Source organism: Anomalospiza imberbis, chromosome 5, assembly GCF_031753505.1.
Source record: "Anomalospiza imberbis isolate Cuckoo-Finch-1a 21T00152 chromosome 5, ASM3175350v1, whole genome shotgun sequence".
Classification (NCBI taxonomy): domain Eukaryota; kingdom Metazoa; phylum Chordata; class Aves; order Passeriformes; family Viduidae; genus Anomalospiza; species Anomalospiza imberbis.
The window spans coordinates 22,267,231-22,289,975 of NC_089685.1; the positions used below are offsets into that span (position 1 = coordinate 22,267,231).

The 22,745-nt window shown below is 36.9% G+C and overlaps 2 long non-coding RNA genes across 2 annotated transcripts; one reads left to right on the forward strand and one right to left on the reverse strand.

Annotated features, from left to right (window-relative positions):
• Window positions 1-3,236: 3,236 nt before the first annotated feature.
• On the reverse strand, window positions 3,237-7,024 carry LOC137474964 (uncharacterized). The gene is made up of 3 exons (XR_010999588.1): window positions 6,134-7,024; window positions 5,310-5,453; window positions 3,237-3,789 (listed from the first exon to the last, which is right to left on the reverse strand). It is a non-coding gene; the product is annotated as an uncharacterized lncRNA (long non-coding RNA).
• Window positions 7,025-16,728: 9,704 nt separating this feature from the next.
• On the forward strand, window positions 16,729-21,832 carry LOC137473842 (uncharacterized). The gene is made up of 3 exons (XR_010999017.1): window positions 16,729-17,085; window positions 19,798-19,937; window positions 20,928-21,832. It is a non-coding gene; the product is annotated as an uncharacterized lncRNA (long non-coding RNA).
• The last annotated feature ends 913 nt before the right edge of the window (window positions 21,833-22,745 follow it).

The following is a 22,745-nucleotide window of genomic DNA, read 5'->3' on the forward strand; positions in this document are numbered from 1 at the left end:
ACCTAGATTCCAAGTTTTCGGGGTCATTTGAGTATGAACGCCCTCATTTGGGTCTTTGGACCATAGAGATTTACATAGCCTTTTCCAGGGTAGGGAAGTATATTCATATCACTGAAGATTCCTAATCCTACAAACACTAACCCTGTACCCACCTCACTCTGTAGGAAAAAGACTGCATTTTGGAGCAGACTCATTCAGATGCCCCTGAGAAGCATGGCAGCACGTCCTAGCCTAAGGGAGTTCTTAGGGAAATTCTGGTCTCTTCACAGAAGTACAGCATTTTTCTGCCATCAGAGAAACAAATAAGTGCGTGAGGAAAAAGCTAACATAGATTTTTACCTGAAATGACCAGTAACATACTTGTCTTTGGAACAGATGAGAGGTGCTTAATAGACTGAGTAAAACACAGCTGCTGAAAACCTCTGAAAGGTCCATGCCTTTCTGGATCACTGGCCAGTGGCAATGTGAGATATCAGAGAGCATCTCAAATAGGTTTTGATTTTTATTGGAGTGGGCAACTGATAGCAAACTAATGGAGTTTGTCATCTTCCTACTCCCAGGGCAGCGAGAATAAAGGAGTCCCTCATGTAAATTGGTTTTATTAATTTCTTTTATTTTCTTACAGACTTACAGAGTTCTCTGACAAAAATCAGGATCCTTTTGGCTCTTGCATCTGCTTTCTGGGCTGAGATCGAAGAGTTTTTTCAATGTGATTTGTAGGGTGAAGTACAAAGAGTAAAAGAAAATATAAGCAGACAAACAGAAAAAGGACTGAAAAGTTCCATAGATAATGATACCTGTAACTGTAACACAGTCATTTTAGACATGTGGATGCCCCCGCATTAGCTCTCTCTGCATAGGGAGCTAAAGATAAATAAGGAGCTGGAGTAACATATGTGAATGTCATATGTGGTGAGTATGGAACACAGAGATGACACTTTTGCAGCAGTCACAGACCATAAGAAGGAGGAGAAATGAAAGGAAACATCTCAATTACCGGTGATTGAGCAGATAAGTGCAATGTTAATCTGGCAATTGCTTTGCAAGTCTTGTTAAGGCTGTTTCAGGCTCCTGCAGCCTGTTCAAGCCTTGTGAATACAGGCAGCCTGATCCTGTACATCCTGTATAATGCAAGAGTGCTATGTCACTCCAAAGTACTAGTTAGTATCAGATGTTTCCTGAAAGCTCAGATGTTTTATTCAATTGGTTTTATTGATAACTTAAAACATTAAATACCACAGTTTACATGCCAGTCAGTAATGGATGATGTCTACAGGAATGTCCACTAACAAAGTTAACACCATTCCTCATAACAGTATTAATAAAATGTTTAAATTCTTGAAAATTTGAGCAAAAACAAAAAGAGGAACAGTTGTCTTGCTTAATACAGTAAGTCTTAAAATCAATTAATTTTTGGGCCGATTGGTAAAATTTCTTCACAGAAGTCCAAGGAGGTCATGGAGACACATAGGGAAGGTTGCTATTATGCTATACTTTATTACTTAGGAACAAGGTACCATCTAGTCCTTCATATAATGTCTGTCTAAATTTTTTATCCTAAAGGCCAATTAACCTTTTAAAGCCCAAAATGCACCTCTTGCCTTAAGCATGACATTAAGCTCAGGTGTAATCATAGATGACTCATTTAATTATCATGGTAATTGCTATAATTTTTGTAATACACCATGTTTAAAGGTCTAATTAGTTAAGAACTATAGTTTAATGAGCAGTCCACTTTCACTATAGGCAACACTCTTAATGATGCCTGTAATTCACACTACTGCTTTTGCTTTCTTCAATAGCCAAATCTGAAGTATTTAATCATATGTCCAGTTCTGATGGCAACCTAAAGCAATTTATTTTAATTTCACATCTAGTCATTTCCAAAGAGAAAATAAAATTATAATGTGTTCTGAATTATAACTTTTACCTGAAATCTCCTGCATCCCAATTCTTTGGGACAAGTAATTAAAATTGGTGGTTCACTTATTCTTGTGAATGTGCCCATGAAGTTCTAGTGAAAATCTTCCTAGAGGTACACGTAAGTTTGAGAGCTGACAAGCAATGTTGACTTTCCCAACATATTCATAATTACCAAGGGCTAATTTTTCATATTAACAGAAGTTCACAGCCAGGTGAATTGCCTATGCAATGAATTGCCTATGTACATGTAGGGGTACGGTTGAAGTGTTGAGTGAGGAGACAAGTAAGCAATTTCAAAAAGCCATCTCCTTATCCTCTAACACTGAGCAGTGCTGAGGCACTGTAACACCCTTTCTTTCTCAGTTTTATCTACTCTTGCCAGGAATACCTGAGGGAATATGGGTCTCTGCTAACAGATGAAGTTACACAACCTATCTATAAATGATTAAGGTGGTCCGTCAAGAGAGGGACAAATTCTGTTTCACTCCAACCTTGTGAGCCAGATGACATGATCTATTTTTATCTTGATTTTTTAATAGTAAGAATGCTGTGACCCTTAATATGAAGAACAATAATATTATTCTATACCTTATGATATCTATGTAGTCTCAACTGCTCTTCACCATTTAGCACATTACTAACAAGACAGTTAATCAAGTTTTTAATTAACATAATTAATTAGGTGAATATTTCATATTTGGGTGCACTTCTACTGTAGTGTAGGTGGGAGCCCAGGGGAGTCAAAACTGAATAGTGTGTTCAAGATTCCCAGACACCAGAAGTGTACAAATGAGCCTGATATTCCACAGTCACCACCAAAATTATCCCTTCTGCACACTCATAATGTGCTCTTCAATGATCTTTCTTTCTTCCCAGGCCTCATTTTCTCTGTTTGCAGTGCTGGAAGAAAGTAAGTATAAATGGTCCCTTATAAGATTATAAATGTTAAGAGCATACTATGCAACCTCTTAATTAGTTCCATTACCCCAGTGTGCACTCAACAATCCATTTAACCTGGATGCTATTAGAGATTTTTCTACCCATCTTGCTCCTGCTGCAGCCTTTTTCAGACAAGTGACACAAACCCAATGCAATGGTACTTCATATTAAAAACAGATTGTGAGAGAAGCTCTAACCTTTGTGTCTCTGAACACTAAGACCAAAATCTAGCCCAAGACCTAATCTTGGACTAAACATTATATAATAATATAATTAATATAATATAATATAATATAATATATAATTATAATATAATTATATATTATAAATATATAAATATATAATTATAATATAATATATAATAATCTTGGACTAGACATTATTTTGAACACCATGGTTTGCCAGCTTTCTGAAATTTGTCTCTCTCCTGGCTCTAACCAAGGGAGTGAGCTGAGCTTTAGTCCAAGACCCACAGATGTGTTAGAAAGTGTAAATTTGTGAGAGGCATATGTGAGCGTTACTTATGTGCTTGTTATATTATTAAATCTGATGTGTTTATGTTTTTTGTTCCATTTAAAGTTACATATTTATGTGTCTGCACAGTTCTGATTTTTCTCTGTACTGTTCTTATCTGCCAAATTTATGTTGTCAGCAAATTACATTAACAAAGTGATATTTTGCTGCCCAGATTACTAATAAAAACATTAAGAATTAATTGCAAATTATTATCTTTAGAAGCCTAAAGAAAAGAAACTCAGCAACTCATTCTTCAGCATGACTCACAGTGTTCCAAACAATTAGATCAGTTTCTACTCACCTTAATTAAATAATCTTAATCTTAAAATCATTAACCCTTTTGTTTCCTTCCTAATTATGATTGTTTCCATGTTCATATCCTCATCTCCAATGACTACATTATCTTTGTCCCTAGGAATAGAGGAAAACAAGTTGGAACATGGTAGATTGTGATTCATTGTAGCATAGCAATAAAATGTTATCATTTTTTAAATATAAGGTTGGTCCAAAAGGGGTTGGCCAGAGTTGCTGTGGACTCTTCATCCTTGGAGATGCTCAAGAATCAACAAGACATAGCCCTGAGTAATTTGATCTGATTAGATTTGCTTTGAGTTGGTGGTGCAGTGAACAATGAATAGTGGACAATGACCTCTGGAAGTGCATTTCAAATGCAAATATTTAATGATTTTCTTTTTAACATCATGATCCTTACTGAAATCAGAAGCTTATGCATCTTAATGGTTTTTTATTTCTATTCTGTTCTCTCATCACAGTTGTACTTCTTTTTTTCCTTCATGTATAACACTGAAGTGCTTGTACTGTATTTGAAGCATGCTTTTGCTTTCTCGTTTATAAATGGTGTGGAAACAAAAGTACAGTTATATGGGCATCATGTGTTCATAAGACAGTACTGTCTTGCTAAGTAAGTAACAGCAAAATACTGATCCATGAGGTCAGAACTTGAACCATCAAACTGAGAAAGACAATAGTTGCTGAAATAATTCACAGAAAGGCAAGGTTTAAAATAAAAGACTATAGAAATGAATAATCCTTCCATGTCATAGAAATCAAACTTCTTTGGCAAATCAGATTTATATCTATTTGTGAGTCTCACTTTTTACACAAAGATATGCAGAAATTCTTAAAAGGTAATAAAGTGCTTCTGTGAAAGAAAAGGTCAAGAGACACTAAGGAAACCAGTTGTACAAGATATTGCACTTATTAAATCCTGAAACTTTTTCCCAGAAGCTTTGGCTGTCTGTGATTCTGCAGACTGCAGGAGAAGCAGAAACAAAGTTTGTGAAATGTCCTTGTAATTTTTCTTGTTATCAGAAGTACAGAGTGAACTTAGGAGTTTTCGAAGTAGTCTGATAACCAAAAATGGCAATTATTTCTGTTAACATCCTGGTAAAAAGTCCCATCAGGCTGTTGGGCTCTCAGAATTGGTGCTGAATACCTGAACTTGGCTCTGTCTCTTCAATCACTTACTTTTATTTGTCATCCATCAGTCTTCCTCTGACTGTTCCCCTTTGTAGCAAAATTATGCCTTGGGAGATTTTACCATAATATCACTGTGCCAAATAGACCTGCTTACACAGAGATTGCTACTCTGCTGCTATTTAGAAAATTGACAGTTCAACACCATTGCAGCCAGCACAAATCATCCAAAACAATGATTGAATACTTAGGATACAATACAGACATTCAGCTAATTTTAAATTACCTGCAATCATTTAAAGAATTGGGCCAAAATATTTTTCTTGCATAAAATGTCCTTCCAACTAATCATGCTTATTTAAAACATGGGCATATGTTTACAGAGAAATCAATTTTTCTGTCACATCATACTTAGTCTGAACTTTAACTATGAACATTTTCACAGCTCCAGGGAGAATTCTCTTCAAGGTCCATGACAAATTGAAAATACTTACTAGCAGTTTCATCCTGCTGCAGCCTCTTAGTCATAGGAATTCTCTTTTAACTTTATTCTTCAACTTGATATCTGTCCCAGAAGGTTCTTTCACAACCATCTTCCAATCAAAATCTCACAATCCTTTCAAATTCTTCTAAAAAGTCTGTGATATCACAGAAATATATTAGATTACCTCAGAAAGGACCTCAAACTCTCGTGGTCAGGTACAGACATGTTTGAGTTCCTTATGGAACTATAAGAATGCCATCTTTCTTATCATCTAAGCCTTTTGCTTCTGAATATATTTTGTCCCATTAATCAGAGTTATTAGTTCGTGATCAGGCACTTGCAAGATTAATTGTGACAGAAGGACAGATGTCAAGAGCTGCATTTCTTTTGCTAAAGTTCTGCTTGTGTACAAGGAATGTACATGAAGGTGTTTTCTTGCATATATTAAACAGGCAATTTCTTTGCTTTCAAATGTCACATCTGAACATTTTGTCAGTCTGGGTCAGAGAAGCTCTAATTTTTTCTCCTTCTTGAAATATATTTATTTTCTGAAGGATTGTACCATTGCCTCAAATGCATATCCATCAGTGTAATACCCTAACTGCTGATCAGGATCCTGTTGCTTTGAGTAGTATTTTGAGTCACTCTCTGTGGACAGACTTGATTGCTAGTTCCATTGACCTAACACATCCACCACCTGTGAATAAGCCTGTTATTCTCTATTTACCCAATGACCCACTGCATGGAAGCTGTTATTACCTTCCAACCTTATTTTAGACAACACATTACTCAAACACAGCTCTTACAATTAACTCATTCAAAACATCTCTTTACCTGACCTGAGGCCTGAGTCTCATGGAAAATTTTTCCACCCTCACTAGGTTACTGAAACCTCTGTAAACAGCAGGATACATTGAATGAGTCACTCCAGTTTAATCCCTCCTGTGAAATTTTACACTTCTATGCTAATTATTATGAATAATTTATTTCATTTTTTTTTGTGCCAGCATCCAGTCACTGATAATTCAGCAGATACTGAATTTCACTGCAAATTAAAATGGAACTGCATCGTAAAAAATCTTTCTATATCTCTGCTAAATTAATCTAGATTCTGGTTCAGAAAAAAATAAAAAAAAAATAAAAATGATTGCCCATAATGTTCAAATATTTTATGCTTGTCGATGGACACAAATTCAGCAGCTAACCCAAGTAGGTTTTGCCAGCTACTACCTTCCTTCACATGCACTAGGTTATGTTTTCTCAGTTGCTCCAGATGGTGTGATACTGTCAATTTGCCAGTGTTCATTTAAACAACATGTTGAAGAAGGTTCATGTAACTTGACATGACTATGGAAGGCTTTATCCTGCCCAAAACCTGGTATGTGATGGCTAGCTATTGCTCAATACCCCCCCCCAAATTTATTAAGTACCTAATAAGGCATTTATACTTCGAATGTGTCTTTCAGAGAAATGGATAATTTTCTCCTGTTTTATCTAATTTATCCTGCAAAAATCACAGCACAACTTCATTTGTTTTGTATAGATTAAAGACATTATCTTTCCCCTCATTCAGCTATTTTTAAAAATTCTTTTATAGAAGTTCTAGAGTCCATGAGGATGTTTAGAAATAAGCATACATAGCGATGTGTAAACAGTAGCAGTCCTAAATTCAATGGATCAGAAAAGTTTCTTGTTTTATTATATAGTTTAATGGAGAAATTAGAAATTTTTGTCCCCTTCTTTCCATCATCTGCTAATAATAATAGTAAAAAAATGGATAGAAACAGCATATTTTTCCTCTCCAAAAAAATGGGGTTTTTTCCTCATAATGTCCTCAGTATCATAAATCAGACAATGTTACAATGTCGCAGAGAGATTGTGGAAGCACTGAATTGTAGTGCTTAGTACAACCTCTTAAGTGCAAGAGCACAGTAAAGTAATGGGGTGTAGAAGCTGCAGCAAGTTAGCAGTGGTGGAAATGCTAGAAATGTTTCACCAGGGGCACAAGCACAAGCTCCTAAGGGATAGGCTGAGGGCGCCTGTCCTGGAATACAGCATGGACATGTCTAATTCTGCCCCACATTTGTTGTCTCTGACAATTTGTGTCATTCTGGGGTGTGCTAGACAATTCCTCTCATGGTTACGATAACATTGCTCTGAGGAGCGCTGGTTGGCAATGTACATCTTGACCATTTAGAGGCACGGTAATGTCCCGAGTTACCATGGCAATCAGCAAACTACTATCAGCATGGACTTGCTTCTCCCCACGTTTAGGAACTCTGCTCTTGCTAGACACCCAGCACAATGTCGTATAGAGCCCCGAAAGATACAGCGTCATTTTGAGAGGCCACTGGTGTCTTTGGGACTTACTTCTCTAAATCCAGAGAAAAATTACTGAAAAACCTCTGCAACACTACCTGTGTGAGAACAGGAATATGCTGACACTCTAAACAAAATCTTGGACTGCTCCTTGAAACTCTCATAAATGTTACGCCATTGGTAGGTGCAGCAAATGTATTAGAGGTCAGGTGCTGTGTGAAAAGGGAAATTATTAATCTCTGAACTGCTCTAACACAATGCTGTTGCTGCCATTCAAATATTGGCAGAAACTGAGGCACATTTTCTGTATTTAAATTGTGCAGCAGAGAACTGGTAACCATTATCATCAGTTAATGTAACACTCTGGTCTGTCTCAATTTCCTGAGATGTAAGATTATGTTGCTACTTCTACTCAAGAATGACAATTTTATTGACTTTTTAGTGGTACAAAATTATAGTCCTGGAGCCTTAAAGTCCCACTTAGCTCCTACGTACTCTTTTGTTTGAAGGCTGAGTAAACTCTGAAATTGTTCAATAAAGAGATATATAATCATTTTTCAGACTAAAAAATTTTAAGAAGTCTGTGGAGGGCTTTAGTGCAGCTGGTGTGAATGAAAATCTTTCTGCTGATGATGGTGTGATCTAGGCAGGATGCCAACCTTGACTTTCTCTCAGTGAGAGTTTTACTGACTTGTTATCAAAACTGATCTCTACTTAAGCCAAAGCTTCAGAGCAACAATTCCATCTGTGATTTGAAACTTTGACTATTCATTTTGCCCACAGAGCTCAGCTGCAAAGTGATATGGAATAAAAAGATTGAAACCCTCTTTTTCCTATTACCCCCTCACCAGAGATTAAAAGGCAGCCAGTTGATTTGACACTCATCTGCACATCTTGGGGATCTGAGAGTCGCTGATAGGATTTCCCTGCCCTTGTTCTGCACTGCCTTCCAGAAATCTCTACCCTCACAGCTGTTCTGAATCAAATGGCCCTGTTCTAGCTGATGGACAGGAACAAGTTGCAGAGGGAAAAGGAGGATGAAAACCACTTTAAATAGAAGGAAAAAAAGCTTTATTGTTTATCACGATAAAAACATTGATCAATAACTAGTAGCACTTAATAGTCCTAAGAAAGATATAAATAACAATAAATGAAAAAGAGAAAAAAATTGTTATTTGATGTCTCTCTGAATTAAGGAGATATTTTCCCCCAGTATTAAATACTAGCAGATATTTTTAATATTTCTATTAAATCAAATCATAGTAAGATTTCAATTAAAGATAGAGATAATCATTAGAAAAAAAGCAGAACCTATTCTTTTACTGCATGCTTTGAAGTCACTAACATTCAAGTAATGAAAAAAAGTAAGACTGTATACTGAATTGGTTAGTATACTTGAAACAGAACTTAATTGCAGTGCAGTGTTTTCTTCATTGACACTTGATAGGGGACCTATACAATCAAAATAAGTATTGAAGAAAAATGAAGGGACGTAAAATGGTCTTTAACAGTTATTCAGTGTGTCTGAACTGGTTTTGGCAACCCAGATTTCGACCTATCCAATAACGTGGTTTTCAATTGCATTTAACCCCTTTTTTGTTGGGTATTGGGAGAGCGGGGAAAAGAAAAGGAGGATTTTCTTTTTAAATTACTGATCTAGATATATTAGCTCCAAAGGAAAAAAATACTCACTCACTGTGTCCAAGTTTTTGTGATGGCCATCATTCACCCAGCAGTAAACAACTACTTACACTGCTCACATGTAATAAAATCCTTGTATTTTGTCTCTGCAAGGGAGCTAAATGAGAGCTTTAATCCTCTTCTGCTTTAGTGCAAGAGTGGTAGTTATTTATAGAACTGCTCTGGTGATGGGTGGGCATTACAGATGGCTCTGTCTCACCACAGAACTAAATAAAGTAATTTGTTTCTGAAGGGGAGGTTTATTTATTAACCTCAATAAAGTTAATGTTGCTTTCGTCTCAAGCTCAACACACAAGTCTAATACAATGGGTTCATTTCACTTCTCTATGATTTTCTATCTTTAAATTCCTAGGTTTGTTTCTCTTTACATCCTTTATGTCTAAATGTAACTCTCGTTTCAGACTCCACTGCTTCAGGCATATTTTTTCAGTGTCTTTTTCTGTGAGCGTTTTGATTTAACTGCCTGCTAACCAGTCAGAAACCCTTAAATGTCATGGAAATAGCCTCATGGATGAGCTTCTCTCACCAGAGAGCCTGTTGCAGTAGAATGGAGGATGGAAGCAGTCCTGCCACCCCTGGAGACCTCCAGCAGTTTTCTGCTACCAGCTGCTTCGGTGGTGTGCATTTGGCACTGCTGCCATGGTTACTTCTGTGACCAAACATTGCTGAAGCTGCTATTGCAAAGTGGCATTGTGGCAGCCAGGTCTTCTCCTGCCCTGCTGAGGAAGGAAAATCTGATCTTTCCCACATCCTCATGATTCTGACTGACAGCATGTCATCCATAGTGCTGCACTGCATACTCCTAGTGTGTCTCTCACTTACCTTATTAACTTCAGGAACAGAAAAAATAAAAATGATTCCTGAGCCTCTATCCAGAGCAGCATGTTATCACACAACATCATGAGCAAAATCCATAGACAAAGGTCATTAAGGAAGGAAAAAAACCACCAAACTCTACTGAAATTCCTCATTCTATGTATCTCTTAATACCACGCTACAGGTAAATCACATGCTGACTAATTAAATATTTTTGTACCAAGTCTCAGGAATTGGTCCCTACAATAGAAATTGATGTGAAGTGAAGATGGCTTGAGGAAACAAAAGGGCCTCATTGCTGCAGTTGTTGCTACAGTTCTTGATGTGACCATGACAAGTTCACAAACCAGGACAACATGGTTTGCAATCAGTTGCTCCTAGCATAAATATAAAATTTTATTTTATAGCTCACCAGAACTATCTGAAGTGCTGCCTTCTTGCAGAAAACCAGTTTCACAAAAAACTTTATTACAAACTAATCTGAAGCTGTGAGACACCTATGCCATGCAGATACTTGAGCCCCTTATCTAGTCTGGTAACCAAATACTGCAGTTGTTGAGTGCCTGGAGACATTAATTTCTATAGGCAATCTGCCAGTCCATGTCTAGATAGATATATTCAAGATATTCCTGCTTTTTTGCCTCTTTTTCCTTTTTGGAAAAAGAGCATTTGTTCAAAATGCTAAATTGTGTAATCTTGCCTTGCATATTGAACTCTTTCTTTTACTTCCACAATAATTTTGCAGGTCTTCTGTTCACTGTAAGAATTAATTCAATAAACTATTGAATGTTTAAAGGTATAGTAGGGAAAGCAGACATTTTCTTTTAGTAATATTATGATTCCTGAATCTAGGTCTTCTGTGGAAAATGAATCTAGTCCTCATAGATTATATGCAGGGTGCAATTTTACAGGAAATTGCATTTTTTTTTATTATTTTAAATATTTAGTTCATAAAATAGTACCATCTTTTTTTTAATTTGGTGGTAATTTGTTGACACTCCAGGAAGAACAAGGGATTCTCTATATCGTCAGTAAGATACTGATGTCTGCCCAGAACAAATATGATCCATAATCTATTATATTCCTCCAAAACCCAGGAAGTTTATAGCACATAGAATGAGATTGCCTTGCCCTTTGCATGAAGAATACTTTACAAAGGTGCCTGTTTTTCTCCAGTAGCCATAAAAGGGATGTCTTACCATCTTGCTAGGCCTAAATTCTAGATGTCTAAACCAGAGCAGAAAAATCTGTTCCTAAGAGTAGAGCAGGTCAGTTTTTCCAAAAGCCAAGAGGAATTCCATGCGTGTGCTTACAAAAAAACATGTCTTCTGTATTCTTCTACATTCTAGTTCTATGTTTAACCTGTCACCTTGGTCTTTTGGTTGTATATAAGAAATATAGTTGGGTTTTTTTTAAAAATTTAAGTCATAGCTGTGTTGCTATGGAAAATGCCTTTTGTGGTTGAATGTGTTTGAATGAATTTCCATTTCATCTGTTGTTAATCACTCATATTTGAGCTAATTCCAGCCAGTCTTCATATCTTCAGTTAGTTTCTAAAGAAAGGATGTTATACATTATTCATTTATAAAAACTATACTGTAGTTTAGATATTACAATGTTTGAATGTTTTGCTGTATTGGTGGCTTGTTACTGCCATACCAGAATGAGGAACAACTAGAATTTTATCCTACCTTATTAAATTTATATTTGAGGTGATTTTCTACTTAAAATTTATTTATATTGGTTCTATAACAAACCTCACAATTTTTCCAGGTACACAGGAACTGTTAATTTCTGTTGAGTATTCAAGAGGGTCTTTATGTGCCACAAACTCAATGCGGTCAATGAAAAGTTTCTGAGTACACATTTTTTTATTGTATTAAACAGGAGGTTTTTTCTGTTCTGAAGATCACATCTGCTCAAGACACAGACTACCATGACCTCTTACGCAATAGCATAAAGTCATTTTTGCCAGAGGAAAAATGAATCAATGTTATGTTTTACATATTAATTTCAGTCATACTTGTTCTGCCATATAAAACACTGTGACAATCAGTCATTTATGTTCTGATTGCTTAAGTGGAATCTACTTAACCCTGCCAGTGATTTTTAGTCATGGTCTAGCTATTGTAAAAATTCCCTGAACACCAAAATGTTATCTTGATCACATATAACCAGCATATTTTTTTCTTACAAATATTGGATAACCATAGAAGAATATTTGAGAAGAGTATGTATACATTTAAAGATATTTTAGTTTTTTTAGATTAATTAGGTGCAGAAATTTGTTGGAAGATGAAAAGTAAAAAATTTCAAGTGAAAGCTAAAATTTTTGGGATGATAATTTCAGCTGCTTTTAATGATGTTTACTACTCAGAACTAACTTTATATACATGTGTAATCTGTATAATGAGGTAATCCTAATCCCTTTCTTCTAAAAGTCAGCATGAGGTTTGCTCTTGGTGTCAGTAGCAATAAACAAGAGCCTGAGTAGATCAGTTTTGCTTGGAGGTACAGTTTGATCCTCAAAGACTTGCCCTCAGCTTTTGTCAGTAAATTAAGTCCCTGGATGGGCTATAATGAGAAAGTGCATCTGTCCTGCAGGAATTACCCAAACCTCCTTCCAATCTGTTTCTATGGATTTTGATGGTCCTGCACAATTCCAAAAAGGCCATTTTCCTGCTGACCATGAAATTGCGCTTGAACAAGTCCTGCAGCTTAGATGGTGACAGCCTCTACTGGGACGTTGAACAGGGCATCATGACTCTGTCACTATCTGCTCAGTATTATTTGTTCCCATCCTTATGAGAAGGAGTATTCTGCTGAAAAATAAAAGAATGCAGCCAGGCTATATAGTAATGTAATTTCCACATTTCCTGAGTATCAAAATATAGATGATTGTGCCTGGGAGGCATTAATTAGATTCTTGTGATAGGTGCCACAGTTTTACTGAGTGCTTTGTGCTCTATTTATTTATTTATTTGCTCTGAAGTTCCTAGTTAATCCTCAAACACTTTTCCTACAATCCTCTTGTGCATAATTACATAGTAATAGATAATTCCAAAGCAAAATCCTGGTCCCATGGATGTCACACACAAAAATTAGGTCAATTGCCTCAGTTGTCAGCAAGCCAAGCTAAAACAGCCTGAGCCCTGAGCTTTTGACCTGGCCCTAGATATGCTTTTAACATCTCAATATGTGTGCTACTTTCTATCTTCATCAGCATCAAATAATAACCAAAGGTGGGCCAAGTTTTGTTGTTCAGGTGTGAGATCCAAGGGACACCCAGCAATCTGGTAGGTGCTCAGACTGCACATCAGGGCTGCCAGGGCTCCTCATGAGCAGGTACTCATGGAAGAAAACTCGAGCAAGTGGAGGCAAGGGATAAATTCCATGATTTTCAATGGGATTTTCACCTTCTTTTCCTGGATTTGATATCTAATACTTTGTATCCCCATAGTAAAGACTTGTTGACACAAGCTTTAGAGGATAAATAAGTTTTCAGAAGAGAAGGAGAGTAACAATACTGGTTATTTAAATGCAGTTCTGCTTAAGTTTCCTTTAAAGACTAGGGAATATGAAACACCACCAGATTATTCACATATTAATCAAATATTTTGCTTATCCGATGTTTGCAAAGCTTAAATCTAAAAACAAGGGGGAAAAGCCTCAGAATGACCTTTATTCTCTTGAAAGACATTGCAAAATGACTTCAAAATATGTTGTTCTGGTAGGAAGTCTACATCAATAATGAATTAGCTCAAGAGATAAATCATTTATTGTTTCCATGCCTGTTATTTACAGCTGTGATATTTAGACATGTACCACGCCCTATATAGAACATTGTGAAGGTTGTGGAACAACCTTCTCAATAATCAGCAAATTAATATAATATTAGAACTTACATACACAATCCCTCTTCCCCTAAAGACTGATAGCATTTGCTCTATCTTTCCTCCAAAATCAATATTTACTGGGGACATAAAAAGATTATGTCCCAATAATCCATGGCAAACAATTTTCATTCAAGCCCACTCTACTGTCAGATGCACTGTAATCCTTCTTTCACTTTATCAAATATAATCCTACTTCTACATTAGATACCATAATGCAGCTGTGCTGCTGCTGGTGCTGCTAGGACACAACTGCCTTCCCCCACCAGCTTCATCTCTAACACAAAGAAATCTCCTGGCAGCTGTGGCACAGGTTAACTCTGCAGCCCACATTTCATTTTTATCGGTTGGAGCAGCTCCAAGCAAAACAGATCAGGTGAAAACATGTTTATATTCATTTTAATGAACCAGACCTAGGTTTCTCTATTTATTAACATTTCAAACTACCTGGTTTGTCCTAATGCAGAGGAACACATGCCTTCTGTAGTATTTGTGTTTTGGATTTGGTTTTCTTGCTATAAATTGCAGTAAAGTGTGCAAGATTGAAAACATATGCTCTGCTGTAATTTAATATGAGGAGTTTGTTGTCATTCACAAACCATTAACTTTGAATTCACTGTATTAGCAGGTCATCAAAACTCCCTACATTGTATTACCATCCAATATTCAATTTTCTATCTCAAGTTATTCTTTATTAAACTATGAAGTGAATCACTGTACAGCAGGCAGTTTGCCAGACAAGAAGTTATTAAATCAAATGCAGGAGGCATAGATTTAATTGTACTAGCCTCTTTTGTGCTCTGATTAGTGGCAAGGTTTGTCAGAGCACCTGCTTTAGCTACTCATGTGACTTACAGCTCAAAATGCTCTCAGCCCCTCAGCAAGGTTTCATCGAGATAGCTGCTTTTCAAAGACATCTGACTTTTGTTTGTTTACTTGAGACCTGCAAAACTCCTGTGCTGCATTAACTTTTTCATACAGAAATGGCAGCCACCTTCAGTGCTGTCAAAAAGATATATTTTCTGGCTGACTCAGAGCATGGCTATAATAATAGGATTTCTTATTTTTTAACTACTAGGATTTTTAGGTGAGGAACTCATTATGTGCTCTGCCTGTTTGATCTCCTGCTGCAAAAGAAAAATGGCATGGAGTGTTTTTCTTTCTCAGAAATTTGATTACATTATCCAGAACTTGACATCATTGAAACAATTTGCTCTAATCAGAACAACCATTTCTGTACTTATGTTTTCTCTCTTCCCCTTGACTTTAGACACTGCAAGCTGAAAAGTGTCTCATGCTTTACTAGAGGGCCCAGGGAACACTGAAAACCAGCCATTCGGTATTGCTGTCACGTATCCTGTGAAACAGATGCTAACTGTCAAGAGGGGGAGCATGGCATGGGCAGCAGTACACTGACAGATGAATGTGACAGTAGTAGGAGGATGTCTTTCTGTTCCTTCAAGTCAAAGGAGATCCATCAGTAAGAAATCCATAAGGAAAGTAGCAAAAAAGCACCAATGGGGTCTCAGAGACAGGGACATACAACCAGGCTATGAAAGCACCTACATTAAAGAGACAGACTGATGAGGAGAACATGCAGAGAATGCAGATTACTTGGCAGTCACAGAAACAGAGAAAATGGAAATTTTGATCATTGCTGGCCATGGTCTGTCCAGTGATGAATGGCATGAAAAGAGGACTCTCTTCCGGTATAGCAGCTAGATGGTAACAAGGAAACAAGATGGTAGAGGCAAGCTTAAAACAGTTTGGTTTTTTTTTTTTTTCTCACACAAGAAGCTGTAAATCTCCATGCTTAAGGATGTGAATGTTAAAAGCTTGTATTGATTGAAGGGAGGGCTTGATGGGTTTCTGAAGAACAAATCATCTGTGTTAAGAACAATATAGAGAAAATAGCAAAGACAGTATCTAAATGTGGTTAGAGATTAGAGGGTCCTTGAGAAACACATTGCATTGCTCCTCCCACTCTTATTAGTCTTTCATGAGCATCAACATTTGTCTGGTGTCAGCAACAGGATTCTGGATTTATAGGAAACTTGAATCTGGTCCAAGAGAGCAACTTCATCTTCTGCATATGAACATCATAGATGTTTATCATGGATTTCAGAAAACATGCAAGACTAATGATTAATTTCAAACAACAGACTCACAAAATATTTGCTTAGCTGAGATGCTGGTCATTTCAGAAAGCAATCAAATTCAATGAGTTAACTTTAATGATTTTCCTTCTGAAATTACTTCTGAAGTGTTGACTTTTTCATTCACTTTTGAAAAAAAACTACACCATACAAGTGATACAAGGCTTATCTTGGTGACTGTGATTAGCTGTGATGGTTTGAAAGATAATTAGAAAGCTTAGCTGAATTTGACAAATGTCTGCATTTCATCAGTTGTTAATCCTGATGAAACATTGATATGCAAACCAAGTCTACTACCAAGTCATGCAGGTGACAGCACATAACTGTCACTGCCACTTAACATGCACATTCTCAGAACCACCCATATTTAACAAACTAATTTCAGGCACTTGTTTCAGGTGCTCACAAATGTTCAGGAGCACTGTACATCAAACAGGGTTGCCCTCAGTTCTTGCTCCCATTCTTCTTGCAAAGCTGTGACAAGAGAATGAGCTGGACCTCCATTCCTGACTCATGTGACATACTTGTATAAAGTTGATACCCATATCACACCACCCAAGGCACACCCTGAAGTCACAGAAAGGCAAAACAGAGATGCTGCTATGCTACCCTATTGCTAAACCACCACCAGACAAGACCAGGACACGTAGAAATGGAAGGCCTATAATATCATGGTCCCCATAACCAGTCCCACACTATGTTTTGCACAGTCCATTATGCTCTTTTCATTGGGTTTCTCTGTTCAGAAGAGAAGTGCAGTGTTGTCATAAATGAGAGCAGAGCACCTTAAGTGGAAGTTAGGTGAGGAGGGAGGAGAACCTCCCTTACCACAGGAGGTCTCAACACCTTCCTCTGCATCAGGAGGTCAAGTTCCCCACAGGAACCATGCATGATCTGGGAGGTCAGCAGATGTCCCCATCCACAGGCCTCAGAAATCCCACTGGGTCTTCTCTCCACAAATGTTAACACTTCTGTTATGCTTGGTGCTAAGCATGATTCTCTTTGGAATTGTGTGCTGTGACAGAGCCTGATGATTCTGCCTTTCACAGCTGCAGGAACATTTTGTCACTGATCATGTTTAGGGAAGAAGCTGAAACGGTCTCCTTCCCCATACTGTATCTCTCCTCTTGAATCACAGATACTGTACTTCAGAGTTCAAAAAAGAAGAGTCAGCATTTCTGAAAGCCTGACCTAGATTTTTACCAGCTTTAAAGGTCAAGAGATACCCTTTTTAACACTGATACAGGACTGGATTAATCTGATGTCAATACCGTTGCTGGCCTGCACTGCCTCAAGGCTGTGAAATTCAGGCACTAAATTTCATTTTAATTTCCATTTGGTCTTGAAGATCAGCAGGGAATTGCAATAATTTAGTACATGTTGGAATGCAAAGGAACACATCCAAGAGGGAGGAATAAAATCCCTTCACATCAGAGATAAAAGAAGCTCTTTTCAGTCACGGTTGTTGTCTTGGAAGCTAGAAATAGAAAGTCATCAGTGTCTTTTTTGTCCTGTTGTCATAAGGCAGATTTTCTAAATGATGCGAAATTCTTCCTTTATATACTTTGGGACTCAGAGCCCCAATTTATCTAATACCCAGTTTGTCTCAGCATGTGATATTGTAGATGAAATATAGATCTTCAGCATGAATTATTATTCTAAATCATAAAAAACATTCCTGTCAAAGGCAGTCTCCAAAGGCAAAATGAGAATGATGATGTTGTGCAGTTTTTACAACAAAACCCGTCAATACAACTTGCTTTGTAGAGCATTGTCTCAGGCCGTGGTTCTGCTTCTCTCGTCAGTTCATCTGGCAGATATGAAAACAGCTGGGAAATTCTTTTTGTTTTCAGTTTGCCTTGCTCAGTGCTGTATCCCTGGCCCATCAGTGAGGTTTAGGTGTTCCAGGGGGAAAGTGATAATCTTTCCAGCAAATTTTCTGTATTAAGCAGTCTCCTCTCCCATCCAGTATTTATGAAATGAGTTCCTTTTCACTGTCACATTTAAGGCAATTAGGCTGAAATATGGTTTAAATATAATAGTGAAGGTAAGCTCTTTGCTAGTATGTTTATTTTTTTTCTTTACCAAGACCCAAAACTGTAGCATTTGCACAGATTTTACAGAGGGTATCTCTTCACAAAGGGATTCAGACACCACCATGCACCTCTCCTGCCCTCCAGAAGTCAGATGTTCAAGGTGCCAGAGGACAGTGCTGAAGCGGGTTGGCCCAGCTCAGCCCCCAGGCATTCAGGCAAGAGTTCCACCAGTTCCAAGCAGGGGCAGAACAAATCTGCATCCAACATCCAGACAGATCCACTTTGAGAAATTTTATCAGTCTGCCAAAACCCAGTTTTTCAATTTGCTTAGTAGCACTCTGGATTTGGATTGTGTGCACTACAGAGAAAGGAATTCACATTTCACATATTCTTTATTCTCAGTTAACAAATAATTATTTACATCTAACTAGAGTTTGAATATAAGACTGGACTACTATTAATATTTAAAAAAAAACTGGTTTGTATTCAGACATTACAACATTACAGATTGAACTGACCAATAAAAAGCCTTTGTATTCTAAGACATAAATTATTTTTCATACACTAAAATTGAGGATTTTTAGCAGTTCACAAGAAAATCCAGAGAAATAGATGTAAGTATACAACAAACCCAACTATTGCATACTTTAGAGATAGACCTTGAACACCTCATGTTAATGTCACCAATAAAGACCTTAGGGTGATATTCAGGTTCTGTGTGGAAGGTAAATTCCTTATCTATGTTTGGATCTGAAAAGTTTTTCTAATGAATTTTTTCATCATGTTTTTTTGTGGTTTTGGTTTTTTGTTGTTGTTGTTTTTTTTGGTTTTAGCAAACTAGCATTTTCAAGATGTCTGTGAAGACAAAATAATGCATAGATGTTACAGGGTAGAAAAGGAGGTGAGAGAAAAATCAGGGATCCAGGAAAGATGCAGGAACAGAACTGCAGGAGACAAAGTTAGCAAGTGGCTGCTATGTGTGATCTCTGCTGTTATATATGCTTAACAGAGTTTAAAGAGTTATTTATATTTTAAGAAGTATAGTATTGCTAATCTAAAAGAGTTTTTTATTATCGAATACACTTATACGTGTATGTAATACTGTAAAAATAGCTATATTTCAATTCCATCCAAACATCACTAGATGGCACTGAGAGCTCCAAAATTCTTGGTCACAAAATGCAGTCATTAAAATAAATTACTTAGGCTTTAATGTATAAATGCTTCCTTAAGATTTATAAGATTTTTTTTTGCCAAAAGCAAACCAGTCTTGAACACGCATCTACATAACATGTTCTGACATACACTGGTTCCTAATTTTCTCAAATATCACTGTAGTAAATAAATAATTAATTTGTTGAAGGGATATGTATCATCCTTGCACTTATTGAATGTGGGCTGTAGCTTTTAAGTGCATCCCTAGAGTTCTTGGATTATAAACTTGTTTAATAATTGTGGTATGTAGTAACATGGTAGTTTGAGCAATAGTATAGTTTAACAGAGATGGGATCATACTTAATAGAAATAAAGAAAATGCTGAGGACAGAACTAAATAGCATCTTTCAAATCTGTTCTAGTACTGAGAGAGCCAGCTGCCAAAGGCTGAGTGGGGAGAGCCTGATTAAAATCCAGGCCCAGTTTCACCAAAGGAAATGATGTGACCTTGGACACTTTTATCTGAATCTCTCCATAGTTGCAAAGTTCACATAAGCTGAAAGTAAGATACAGGCTTCTTTTTCATCAGCTTTCATTTTTCCCAAGCCGGAAGTTCACATATTTTTGGCTCATTTCTATCAAATTACTCTCCAGAGTTTTGTTGACTTGAAGTATACAATTAATGTTGACTTCTCTCTTTTAAATAGTAATAAACATGGACTATTTGGGGAAGATTTCACAAAACAGCTGGGGAGCAGTATAAATAGAGGATCGTGACAGATATTTGTCAATAGCCAGTTTTAAAACTTTTCTGAAAGATCGATTATTGTGCAGAGAACCTTGTCAGTAACTAAGAGGTGTGTCTGATGAATATTCTTGCAATTTAAACAGTCACAGGATTTCAGGAAGGAAAAAAAACTTTTCTTAAACCACACCACAAGGAACACGTGAAGCCTGTAGTAAGATGCTAACAAATGCCCTGATGTTGTTATGGCTTTTCTCTCTCCTGCTCTGTTCCTGCATATTTTTTATGCTTCTGGCTTATTAGATACAATATTTGGAATTTGTTTGTTACAGGAAGTGTTGTGCAGTTTCTGATACAGCACAGGTGTGGTGACCAGGTTTTCTGACCTTTCTGAATCTGCTGTGACTGTTTGAGGACCTTTATGATTGCTGTAATTGAATGATTACCTGCAATTTTAATGTGCAAGCTTTGAAGATCCCTTTAACTCAGCTCCTAGTTTCACTCACTGTAGACAATAATATTAAATTATTTTACTGCAACACTAGGAGCTGCTTTTGGGAATAATAATTTCTCCCTCACAAATGAAACAAGGTTCCCTTTTGTGAAAAACTCACTATCCCCAGATCCTCCAAACTGAGATGACCAAAATATGGTTCAAAGATTACCAGAACATCTTGATTGTGAGGATTTAAAACAGATAATATAGGATTTCTTACTTTCAAAAGAAGTAACTTCATTTAAAATACTGTATCTTTATCATTAGTTTATAAATGTTTTCTCTATTCCCCATGGGTGTAAATGTGAAAGAGCACATCATGCTGATGTTCCAGTGCCATAGAGCTCAGAATCCCCTTCCCCATGGCCACAACCAGACCCATCAGGTCACAGCTGCCAAGTGGCCTCAAAAATCTCAGTGGTAAAGTTCTGAGGGGACAAGGAGGGTTGGGAGCAGAAGAGGGAGGGTGATACGTGCTGAAAAGAATTTAAACATATATCCTCCAGGAATACTATTATCTGTGGAAATTATTCTGGTTCCAAAGTAGAATTTTGATGGAAAATTTGATGTATTCCAAAACTCTTACCAGATATCCAGTACAAATTATATCAAATTATTTCTGTTTTTTATATGAAAGTAATTAGCATTCTAAAGTAAGTAAGTGGCTTTGTGCTGGAAGGTACTGCTGAATAGTACAGACCCGCTATGGATTAACTCTAAGCTGTGAGTCTGACAGGGACTATGAAGCTTTTAGTCTCTCTGAATAATGAAGGGTATGTTCTGGAGTGTGGAGTGCAAGGAGATAATTCTCCGCACTTTGGATAAATGACACTTACTTCTCCCATAGCAGATAAATTAATTGGCTCTTTTTCTGTTATATCTCTTCTGCAGAGGGAGTTACAGAGATGCCCTCTAAGTTTTAATTCATTTCCAGACAAGTAGCACTACAATACCTACTACTTTCACAACCATGTACATAACTGCCAGTATCACAATTTTGGTGATTATTAGTCACAAGTGTGGCCCTCATAAAATAGGAACAACCTGTTTACACTTAGCCCTCATGTGGCTGTGACCTCTGCAAAGGAAAAAAGAAAATTCAGAATTCCCATGAGACAAAGCAATTACAAGGAAAAGCCCTCAAATGTAATTTCACTATTTGCCCTGTAACATGCCAAACACCTGCTGGCTCCACAATGCTGGCTCCTGCAGGAGCTGAGTCAATTTGGCATTCTGGAGTGCTCAACATGTTTCAGGACAGGACCTGGCTGAGCCTGATACTCTGTATGAATAGAAAAAATCACTGGTGATTGCAATCTTTAAAGGGAAATATTGCCTTTCATTGTATATAGATCTTATCACCTAAAGTGGGTGTAATTAGAAAAAATGCAAGTGGATGTAATCATCTTGGAATGTGCATTGGGCAGTTCTTGAACCAGAATTGCAGTCTGACCCTAAGTTAAAGTACGTTATGGAAGCAATTTAAACTGTCTGAATTAAAGGAAAATTGTATGAGCAATCATATGAAAATCTTGAATCTTGAGGCTTTTTTTGGGAAAGGTTTTCACTGTCAGACTTTCTCTCCCATAACTACACTTTCATGTAAGCATTCAAAGCAACACCTATTAATGAATTTATATTAATAATATAATAATAAACAAAAACCACTACAGACACAAACCAGACACAGAAAAAAACAATGTTCCCAGATGCTACGAGCTACTGTTTCTGTCTTTCCCTTGCATAAGTCTTAAATTCCTCTCAGCTTTTGCTAGAAAGATTCCACTTGTACCCCCACAGATGGAGTCTTCTGCTTTTTTCAAGAAAAGATTAACAAATGAGTATTCGAATCTTAAATTTTTACAAGCCACAAATATTGCACACACAGGCAAAGTCTGACCAGTCTATTTTGGAGGACTGTAACAGTGTAATCAGCAATCAGCTAATGAAATGTTCAGAAATTTTTCCTTCCCCATAGTTTCCTACTCCCAATCTGCACATATAATTCAGTCCATTCCTAGCACTCATGCTAGATAGAGCTGTACTTCATTTAGTAACTGTACCATAACATTTCGTTAACCTTACTAGCACCAACTCCCAATAGTATTTTATTTGTACTTTTTGAAAAC